The sequence below is a fragment of the Coptis chinensis genome, chromosome 6, assembly GCF_015680905.1.
Source record: "Coptis chinensis isolate HL-2020 chromosome 6, ASM1568090v1, whole genome shotgun sequence".
In the NCBI taxonomy this organism is placed as follows: domain Eukaryota; kingdom Viridiplantae; phylum Streptophyta; class Magnoliopsida; order Ranunculales; family Ranunculaceae; genus Coptis; species Coptis chinensis.
Genome location: NC_141461.1, coordinates 71395700 through 71407539, shown reverse-complemented (window position 1 = coordinate 71407539; position 11840 = coordinate 71395700). Strand labels below are relative to the sequence as shown.

The window sequence follows — 11840 nt, the reverse complement described above, 5'->3', positions numbered from 1 at the left end:
TTCTTCCCGCTTGTTCCTGTAACACATGAACTTATACGCAAGATATCGACAATCATGTCGATATTTCAAGTTATTTACAAATATTCGGGCTGGAATATCGGGTTGACGATATTTGCCCACGACAATAACAAAATTGCTGTAGAAGCAATTTCAGATGAAACAAACTCTACATACTGGAACTACCTACCAATTTTGAGAAACATTAGGAATGATTTGAACGCATTTTCGTATTTTGTGTAATTGGATAAGTGGAACATTAAATGGGGAGGCTCGTTCTATAACCCAATGGCCCATGAAGTATAGTGGTGTAGAGTTGTTGACTGTAGAGCCTCCACCAACCTTCGTGAATTACCCACTATTGAGAGTTAATATGAAATGAGATGGAATTATCAGGAACAAAAATGCAAATATTTGTACCTTTCAATTTAGAAAGTAAATCGTCAAACCTTCAACTGTGTTTATAATAGCATACACAATCACAAAGTGTCGGCTGGACACTGTCACCCAAAGGTTTTACCAAACTTTGTTATTTGGCACCTAGCAAAAACTTTGTTATAGGAACCAATTCAATCAGAGGTTTCTGGGAAGTTTCTAGCATAGTACAAGAGGTCGTACAGTGGCATCATTGGTATGTCCACAACTTCATTTTTTTTTCTAAGCCTTACATTCTCTCTATCTAATGGCTCTAGTCCACACAGTGAAGGTCCTTGAGAAGTGTAGAGTAGCACCTCCAACAGGTACAACTACTCAAACCACACTTCCTCTCACATTTTTCGATCTACTTTGGATAACTACTTCATCTGTTGAACACCTTTTGTTCTATGACTTCCCACACTCAAAAAACCATTTCACTCACAATGTACATCCCCTAATGAAACAGTCACTCTCCCTTACTCTTCAACAATTCTACCCTTTAGCTGGGAATCTCATATGGTCACAAGAACCAAACACCAAGCCCACCCTCAGGTACATGGACGACGACTCGATATCCTTAGCAGTCATAGAATGCCACAACGATTATGACCATCTAGTCTCAAATCATGCATGAGATGGACATACTTTTCATCCTCTTGTCCCTCGATTGGGAGCCTCAGATTCAATGACCCAAGTGTTGGCACTGCAAGTAACACTGTTTCCACATTATGGTCTTTGTATAAGATTTACTATACACCATGGCGCTGCCGATGGAAGCACTGCCTTGCAGTTTATGAGATCTTGGTCTTCACTATGGAAATTCACTGATGAGTTGGAGAAAATCACCGTGTTTGCGCCATTCTACGATCGATCAGTAATTAAGGACAAGGATGGCCTGGAGAGTATTTACCTAAAAGATTTGAGACGTTTCAAATGGCACCTCAAAACTTTCAAGACTAGTGAAATTACTACAAATGGAGTTGACATGGTTCGAGTCACATTCATATTGAGTTGAACGCACATCAACAGGCTCAACCAATGGCTCGTACGTCTTGTATGTGCGAAAAAAATACCACAGTTTTATTCGTCGACTTATATGTTAGTATGTGCATACGTAATGGTATATTTAGTTCAAGCGCGGCGTATTGATGAGAGAAAAAAGACCATACAAATTGCATTCCCAACAGGCTGTAGAACTCGCTTGAACTATCCAATCCCCACGGCATATTTTGGTAATTGCATTGGTATATGTTGTACACCAGCATTGAAATGTGACATGATCAAAGGGGAAGATGGATTTTTAGTTGCAGCTGAAGGGATTGGAAGAGCAATTGAGGACTTGGAAACTGGAGTCTTAAAAGGAGCTGAAAAATGGGTCAAGAATAACTTAAGGGTTAACGAATATTACCCCCACTAGATGAGCCAATTAGGATTTTCCCCCACTAGATGGGAAATTAGGGTCTCCCCCCAAATACACACAAAAAAAAACACAGTCAACCCAAGTTGACTTTTTTTTTTTGTACTTAGGGGGGAGACTCTAATTTCCCCACCTAGTAAGGGGGAAATCCTAATTGGCCATCCATTTGAGTAAGAATCTGAGTTTTCATTCTAGATCCAAGCACATACACGTGTGTTATCATTAGATTAGAGAAGTACTCGAAGACAAGCATTTGTGTATCAAGAAGATCCATACCGACAAGAACGGGTCGGATATGATGACCAAAGTCTTACCAAAAGGTAAGTTTGATGTTTGTTGTGCTATTGTCGGAATGGCAGCATACTCCTCCAATTGATTTAGAAATTGCTTGGAGAAACCCCCCCTCACTGTTCGGGAGGGGGAGATTGTTGGCTTTATCCCTCACATGAGGAGAAAAGGATTTCATTCTGCGTGGAAATGTAAGAGCGCGACCCGCACCCAGATTGGCCTTGACCAAGGCGCGACCCGCGCCCATGCCGTAGAAGACTTCGGTACTTTTTAGCGACTTCGCTCGACTTGTCTTTGCCCGTGACCAGCCAAGTCTATTTTCAGAAGAAATTTGGGACCTCGAGTTTGCAATAAGAGTTAGAGTTTTTGGCAAAACCTAACACCCAGCAAACACACGAGAGGCAGTATAAAAGTCAGAGAAACCTAATCTTGAAAGCTATCAAGATTGAGAGATAACCTTTACAGATATACAACCCTGTAAAGAGATAAGAGTGATCTAGTAAGGTGAGAGACTGAAAGGAGAGATTGTAATCTTCCTTCCCACTTTATATAAAGACGAGCTCTTATGGAAGTAGGCACCATTGGCCGAACCACGGTATATCTTTGTGTTGTGTTATGCATTTAATTCTACTTTAATTTACATTATTATCTGTTATTAATAGTTATTTAGCGAGTTGGGCATGTTAGTATAGATTGTAGTTGATATTTAGAATTTGTCTGGAGTTGAATTGTGTTCAAATACAAGTTATCTGTATAGTGGGGGAATCAATTGGTATTAGTATAAACCCCAACAAGTGGTATCGGAGCCAGGGTTAGATTAGCCTAGGGTGTTATCCAAGTCTTGGTCGGAAGGTGTTTGACAAAATTCCTGAGAGAAGATTTGAGTTTAAATAACTTGTAGAGATGGACAAATCCGTGAACACTCGCATGACGAGTCTGAATAGGAAGAACTACACCATTTGGAAAGCCAAGATGGAAGACTTGCTATACTACAAGGACTTGGCACTACCCATTGAGAATGGGGGAGTAAAACCAGAAAAGACTAATAAGGCTGAGTGGAAAAAGCTTGACAGAAAAGCAATTAGATACATTCGAGAGTGGATTGAAGATAGTGTCTTTCACCATGTGTCCCCAGAGACTATAGCCTTCAGTTTGTGGAGAAAGTCGAAGACCTCTACGAGAGGAAGTCGGGCGGAAACAAAGTGCTGGTCGTTAAGAAGTTTGCCGACATGAAGTACCAAGAAGGTTCTTCAATGTCTGAGCATCTTAACGAATTACAGAATACCATCAATTAGATGCATTTGATGAAGATTGATTTGGGAGACGAAGTTGAGGCTTTGTTTCTATTAGGCTCTCTACCCAAAGGTTGGGAAACATTAGCAGTCTCTCTACACGGAGCAGCCAAGGATGGAATTGTTACCATGAAGATGGCTACCACGTCTTTGTTGAATGAGGAGACTAGAAGGAGTTCAAAAGGCAGCTTCTCTCACTCAGAGATCCTTTTTCACAGAGAAACAGGGGAGAGGTAAAAGCAGAAAACCATCTCGTTCTAGAGGTGATGACAGAAGTAAATCTAGGGGTGAAGCTAGAACTCTTAAGGTAGAGAGGCAATGCAACTATTGTGCCACCAAGGGTCACTTCAGATATGAGTGCAGAACACTGAAGAGGGATGAGAAGAATAACTGTGTAGATGAAGACATGGTGCAGAGGAACGGAAACATAGGCAGAGATACTATCGCACTAGTCGACGACCTAGTGGGAATTGTGTCAGATTGTGGTGTGTGCTATCTCAGTACCTCATATCAGGATACAGAGTGGGTGATAGATATAGGAGCATCCTATCACGCCACACTACACATGGGATTCTTCACTACCTACAGCTGTGGTGAATATGGTGAAGTGAGGATGGGTAACAGTGGCATCTCGAAGATTATAGGCATTAGAGATATTCATGTAGAAACCAATGTCGGCTACACCTTGACACTCAAGGATGTAAGACATGTCCTTGACATACGGTTAAGCCTAATTTCGACTGGGAAATTAGATGACGATGGCTTTGTAAACTCGTTTGGTAATAGGGTATGGAAACTAAGCAGAGGTTCCATTGTAGCAGCCAAAGGGAAGAAAACTTGCTCTCTTTACAAAACACAGGCTAGTTTGTGTAAAGCAGAAGTGAATGCGGCAGAAGAAGAAGCTTCCTCCGAAATGTGGCACAAAAGACTGTGTCATATGGGCATAAAAGGGAGGGAAGTTCTTGCTAAGCAAAAGGCCTTGCCAGACATCAAAGGTACACATTTAAATACATGTACTCACTCTTTGGTAGGAAAGCAACACAGGGTGTCTTTCCAAAGATTCCCGTCTCACCAAAAGGACAATGTCCTTGAACTAGTGCACACAGACTAATGTGGTCCTATAAAAGTGAAGTCCCATGGGGGAGTTTCATACTTCGTGACCTTCATTGATGATGCATCAAGAAAGATGGGGGCCTATAGTTTGAAGACCAAGGATGAAGTACTTGGTGTGTTTGAGAAATTCCACAGCATGGTGGAAAGAGAGACTGGGAAGCTGTTGAAATGTATTCGCTTAGATAATGGGGGTAAGTACATTGGGCCGTTTGAAGAGTATTGCCAGAGTCATGGGATTCGTCATGAGCAGACCGTTCCCAAGACACCGTAACAGAATAGAATAGTAAAGAGAATAAACCGTACTATTGTAGAGAGGATGAGATGCATGCTATCTCACTCTAAGCTACCTAGAACCTATTGGGTAGAAGCAATGTGTACAGCCGTGTATGTGATCAACCTATCGCCGTCGAAGCCTCTGAATAGTGACTATCCAGAGAGAGTATGGTTAGGTAGAGATGTTGATTATGGATACTTGAGGGTATTTGGGTGCAGGGCATTTGTGTATATTCCGAAGGATGAGAGATCCAAGCTTGATGACAAAGCTAAGTAGTGCATTTTCCTGGGTTATGGAGATGAAAAGTTTGGTTACAAACTCTATGATCCAATTAACAAGAAGATAATCCGAAGTCGAGATGTTGTGTTCCTGAAAGACCAAACCATAGCAAACTTTGAGGAGGGTGAAAAGCTACAGGCGTTCACCAATGATCTTGTTGATTTAGATCCAGAAGTTCCTATTGTGGAACGTGCAGAAGGCATTGAGAATGCAGAGAACCATGAGCCTGAATCTCATGATGAGAATCTTATTGTTCATGATGGGATAAAACCTATTGGTATAGAAGATGCAGATGAGATGCATGAACCACCACCAGAGAAAGCAAAAGTGCATCTTCCTGAGGCACCAGCAGATGGGGCAAGGAGGTCAGACAAAGAGAGACTAGCTTCAACCAGGTATCCACCACACACGTACGTGCTACTATCAAATGGTGGAGAACCTATGTACTATCAAGAGGCACTTGAGGGTACAGACAAGGAGAAGTGGTTGAAGGCCATGCATGACGAGATGGATTCTTTGAATAAGAATCACACTTATGAGTTAGTTGAGAAACCGCAAGGACGGAAAATTCTCAAGAATAAGTGGATATACAAAGTTAAGCATGAGGAGAACAATCCTCGCCCAAGGCACAAAGCTCGCCTTGTTGTGAAGGGATTCGGTCAAAGGATAGGGATTGACTTTGATGAGATTTTCTCTCCTGTAGTGAAGATGACTTCTATCTGGGTGGTATTGGGTATGACCGCAAGTATGAACCTTGAGGTTGAGCAGCTAGATATTAAGACAGCTTTTCTTTATGGAGACCTTAAAGAAGATGTCTACATGGACCAACCAGAGGGGTTTGAGGTCAAAGGCAAGGAGCACCTAGTATGCAAGCTGATAATGAGCTTGTATGGGTTGAAGCAAGCACTGAGACAGTGGTACATAAAGTTTGATTCCTTTATGGCGAAGCAAGGATACAAGAAGTCTACTTCCGATCATTGTGTGTTTGTTCAAAGATTTCCAGGTGGGGATTTCATAGTGCTATTGCTATATGTGAATGATATGTTGATAGTTGGCCTAAACATCAACAAGATATCCAAGCTAAAGAAAGACTTGAGTAAGTCCTTTGAGATGAAGGATTTGGGTCAAGCAAAGCAGATACTTGGGATGCAAATCACTTGTGACAGAAAGAGTGGGAAGTTGTAGCTTTCTCAAGAAAGCTACATTGAGAAGGTGTTGAAGAGATTCAACATAGATCAAGCGAAGGCAGTCAGTTGCCCGCTTGGTGGCCAGTTCCGCATGACCAAAGAGATGTGTCCAAAGGGTGAGCATGAGTAGAGTTAGATGGAAAAGATTCCTTATGCATCCGCAGTGGGCAGCTTAATGTACATGATGGTGTGTACAAGACCGGATATAGCTTTTGTCGTGGGCGTTGTAAGTCAATTTCTGTCAAATCCGGGGAAAGAACATTGGGAAGGTGTTAAGTGGATATTGAGATATATCAAAGGCACTTCCAAATCGTGTTTGTGCTTTGGTGGAAGTAAGCCCTTACTTGAAGCCTACACTGATGTAGACATGGTAGGTGATGTTGACTCGATGAAGTCCACCTCCGGTTATCTGGTTACTTTTGCAGGGGGAGCAATTTCTTGGCAATCAAAGTTGCAAAAGTGTGTTGCCCTCTCCACTATAGAAGCCGAGTATATTGTAGCCACTGAGTGTTACAAAGAGTTGTTATGGATGAAGAGGTTCTTCGACGAACTAGGGCTAAAGCAAAAATAGTTTGTAGTTCTATTTGACAGTCAGAGCGCCATCCATTTGAGCAAGAATCTGAGTTTTCATTCTAGATCCAAGCACATACACGTGTGTTATCATTAGATTAGAGAAGTACTCGAAGACAAGCATTTGTGTATCAAGAAGATCCATACCGACAAGAACGAGTCGGATATGATGACCAAAGTCTTACCAAAAGGTAAGTTTGATGTTTGTTGTACTATTGCCGGAATGGCAGCATACTCCTCCTATTGATTTAGAAATTGCTTGGAGAACCCCCTCACTGTTCGGGAGGGGGAGATTGTTGGCTTTATCCCTCACATGAGGAGAAAAGGATTTCATTCTGCTTGGAAATGTCAGAGCGCGACCTGTACCCAGATTGGCCTTGACCAAGGCGCGACCCGCGCCCATGCCGTAGAAGACTTCCAAGATTTTGGCGGTAGCGACTACAAGGCCGACTTGCGACTTGTCGAAGCGCAAAGCGCCCAAGTCTATTTTCAGAAGAAATTTGGGACCGCGAGTTTGCAATAAGAGTTAGAATTTTTGGCAAAACCTAACACCCAGCAAACACACGAGAGGAAGCACAAAAGTCAGAGAAAACCTAATCTTGAAAGCTATCAAGATTGAGAGATAACCTTTACAGAGATACAACCCTGTAAAGAGATAAGAGTGATCTAGTAAGGTGAGAGACTGAAAGGAGAGATTGTAATCTTCCTTCCCACTTTATATAAAGACGAGCTCTTGTGGAAGTAGGCACCATTGGCCGAACCATAGTATATCTTTGTGTTGTGGTATGCGTTTAATTCTGCTTTACATTATTATCTGTTGTTAATAGTTGTTTAGCGAGTTGGGCATGTTAGTATAGGTTGTAGTTGATATTTAGAATTTTTCTGGAGTTGAATTGTGTTCAAATACAAGTTATTTATGTAGTGGGGGAATCGATTGATATTGGTATAAACCCCAACAATTACAAACATATTTCTCATCAACAGACTGTATTTTATTATTGGATGACTGTAATTTTCATTTTATTCCTAGGGACTCTAATTTTGTTGCTCGTGCACTAGTTAGCAGGGGTAGGCGAGCTCCTACTTTTTTAAGTTTGAACCCTGCTATGGCAAGGTCTCTGATTCAGTTATGTGTTGATGTAAACTTTGTAGGAATTTCTTCCTAAATTTTTGGAAGTGTTCACCTTTAAAAAAAAAAGGTCAGGAATAATGGAAATCCACTACATTGGATAACTAAAATGTGTGATGCTATAGGTGACAATGTGCTGATTTCAAATTATTTCTAGTTATGACTGAAGATCTATCAGTATTATTTTCTTTATATATTTTTCTTTCACGGCTTAGGCAATTTTAAAAGGATGTAGCCACATGACACATTGACAACATTAAATGACTAAAATGCCTCTATAATAGAGCTACAGAATAACAGAGACTGAAGTGAACTAGAATAAGGGTCTCCGACGCAGTTCTATTATCTAACAAAGTGAAATGCTTATTAGCAGTTAACAACGCAGTATGTAGCAACTAACAAGCATCCTTCGGAGTCGCACATAATTTTTTGCTAAAAGAAAATGAATGTCAATCTCATTTTTTCTAAATTGTCCAAAAAGTTCATACGACTTTCTCACATTCCCAGGTGGAGGATACCTGCAATGCAGTGTAACCCACTTGGCAACCGTACAAAGGGGGCCTAAGAAATCTAAAACTTGAGTTACAATTTCAAACCATAACAAACTAACCTGGGGGGTTTGTGGTATTATTAACTAAGAACAGAAATTCGAACAATTTACTTCAGACCGAACTTTTTTTTACTGAAATTTGATCAATACAGTTCCTATTAGCAGATCAAGCACATGAACTTCCATGCATTGACATCTTCATATATCAAATCTGGCACTCATGACATATCATAACATATGGCCAATTAACCAAAATATTCTCATATTAAAACCGACAGAAAGATCAAAACATAATGAGTAACCATTAACTAATATCGAAAGGACGACTGTTAGGAACACACAACTTAATTGTACTTACTCTTTACCAATTACCAAACTATACAAACCATTTGTCTTGTACGTGTCTTATACTTCTTAATTAAATCTAAGCCTAGTATAGATACACTATGTCCTTAAGACAGATTTTCCCCCTCACGGTGCTTGAAGGTTGATGGGAAACTGTCTCCCAAGATAGAATGAATTTCCTTCTATAGAAAGCTAGCACTTCAATTCTATAGAATCAGCGAACATAACATAGTATTTGACTAAGAACATAGGGAGAAGAGAAAGATCAGAACTCTGTGTGATCTGGTGTGTCTTTCTCTCCAAATTCATCAACTATTTATAGGTGAGTGGTGCCTCTTCTAAACAACACAGTGACTGGGGTGGGTAGAACTTGTTCATAAACTTCGTTCTCAACTTCTCCCAGTTGTGTATTGAATTGATCGGCTATGTAGTTAACCATTCAGAAGCTTTACCTTCGAGTGAGAGCGGAAAAAGAATCAACTTGATACTCTCATCTTTGATATTCTGGTTCTTGAAAGTTCTGAGTACTAATAGAAATTTATTCATGTGAACATATGGCTGAACATTGTCTGAACCATTGAACTTTAGAAGTATAGAGATTACTAATGCTCTAAGTTCAAACTGGTTAGATTATGTCTCTGAAAAAACAATACTGTTGGATGGGTCTCCAATGATTGGCGAATAGAAATCGCTCAGCTTCTTCCTATGCTATGCTTGCATGGGTGGGATAGCTTCAGGATTATTGGTGTCCATAACACATCCATCATTGCGTGCGGCCATTGTATCAATCTTGTCTAGTATTCTTGTGAGTCGGTTGTTAAACCTTGTCCAATGTTGTCTTCTTACTGGACGACGATTGGGACGACGGGGCATACACTAGAAAATGTTATGCGAAGATGATGAAAAACTATCCTACTATGCTTGAATGCAATTAAACTAATATGCAACTATTCTAAATTATACTAATATGCAAAACTACTTTTCTTCAACTGGGTTGGGCTTTGCAGCTAGTATCTCGCATGTTGTCTAAAGTTGTCTCTTCTAGGGTTATGGTGAATCACTTGGATTGCTTAATTAGTACCACGGCCCACAGACGACAGTCCGTTTGTCAAGATTCAGACAAGAAACACTAAAGTTTGATATTTCACTGTGTTGGCTTACAACTTCAATTGTTGAAAAGGTCCTAAATGCAATTATACTAGAAAGCAATAAAACTAAATGATAGGCAATTAGTCGGTCTAATTAAATAGACTAATCTAACCCTAGTTAAACCGCAAGCGCACAGCTATCGTTGAAAATAGTTGCGGCAAACGGGTCGATCCCACAGGGACTGCTACTTAGAACAACTGAGTACTAACTGATTATTTATCCTAATTCGAACAATATTCTTTTTATGGAAAGTTGAATTACTACTCACTAAACTATTTAAACTACGAAAGCTATAAACAAAATAATTGGGTTTTATCAAATGGAGGGAATTCTAGGACTGTTGAATCCACCTTAGACTTCTGTTTATATTTCTAGGAGTAATTTTAATATTCCAGATTTAATATGAGTAGCATGAGGGAAAGGTAACCCTTGCTTTCTTGAAGATATGATCGTGATAGCTCTTAACTAAACATGTATCTTCTAAAAGTTCAGCACTAATGATCAAACTCAAAAGATTACTCGTCTTTTTACGGCACGAGTAATATCTAAACTTGATACAAACAGTTAAAACGGGCTTAATCAATAACGACGAATATCGAACTATATCGCATGCGTGACATACTATATGAAAGATAAATTCTTGCTATCAAATTACAAACTTAGAAGAATATAACGATATTAAACCAACTGGAAATCATCAAAATCAATCCCAATACACAAACAGTAATCTAAAGTTTCATCAAAGTCTTAGACAGAGTTTAGTTACACATAACAATATCACTGAATGGAAAAACGAAATTAAAAGAAGAGATAATCATCGCAAAACCATAGTCCAGCAGTGGTGTCGTCTTCTCCCAATTCGGTTTGCCCAAGCTTCAATTCCGTCGGCGCTAACTCGAGTTTCTCCTCCCCCAAGATCTGATTTTCTGTGTTTTGGAGTGTTGTTGAGCGCCCCTCTCTACTGTTTCTCCCTTCTATATATAATGGATTGGTTAGGGTAGTGTTTGATTTCGAATGGAATTTGAAGTCGGTCGCAAGAGTTTCGGTTGGGCGATTTGATCGGAAAATTGCGAAGTCGGTCTCCTGTTTGTAAAGAAAGATGTATAGAAGGTGGTGATCGGGTGGTCCAGTTGTATGGTGGGTTATAGTGGTATGGGATTTAGGTTGTGTGGGCGCGTGTTCGATTTGGTCGGCCGGAATTTGAGGGGTTTTGGGTCTGTTCGCGAATTGGAAATGGAGAAGATTAATCTTTCGATCCGGTGGGTGGTCCAAGAGGGTAGGTTAATTGGGTGCACATGGGCTGGTTTTAAAACTTGCACATGGTCCGGTCTATAATTCTAAATCCACCCCCTTGCTGGTCACATGACTACTTAATCTCATGGGCCCAAATCCTTTCTCTTTTTGTGTCATATTTTACTTAGTTGGGCCCAATATTCCAAACCCAACCAAAGGCCCATCCAGCGATCCAAATGCAATGAACAGCTATCCAAATGCGATCCAAATCCAATAATAACCCATTTCACCCTCTTTCGGGACACCTCCAATGAACTGAACACCCAATGTTAGGAGCTCACGCACTGATATCTTAAATCTCGCTAGTTTCGGCACTTTTAATCAACTCAAATCCAATTCTGCAAAAATCACCAAAAATACGCTAACTAAATCAAACAAATAAATTAAACGAACTAACTAATATAAAATTGAGCGTAAATATATATAGCATTTACGTGCTTATCAAATCCCCCAAACTTACATTTTGCTAGTCCTCGAGCAAAACTAAACAAATAACAAAAACAAAAATTCTAACTCACTTTCGTAGGAATCACGATTACA

The 11840-nt window shown here is 40.1% G+C and overlaps 1 pseudogene; it reads left to right on the top strand.

Annotated features, from left to right (window-relative positions):
* Positions 1-505: 505 nt before the first annotated feature.
* LOC147494274 (phenolic glucoside malonyltransferase 1-like) lies at positions 506-1829 on the top strand (annotated as a pseudogene).
* Positions 1830-11840: the final 10011 nt, after the last annotated feature.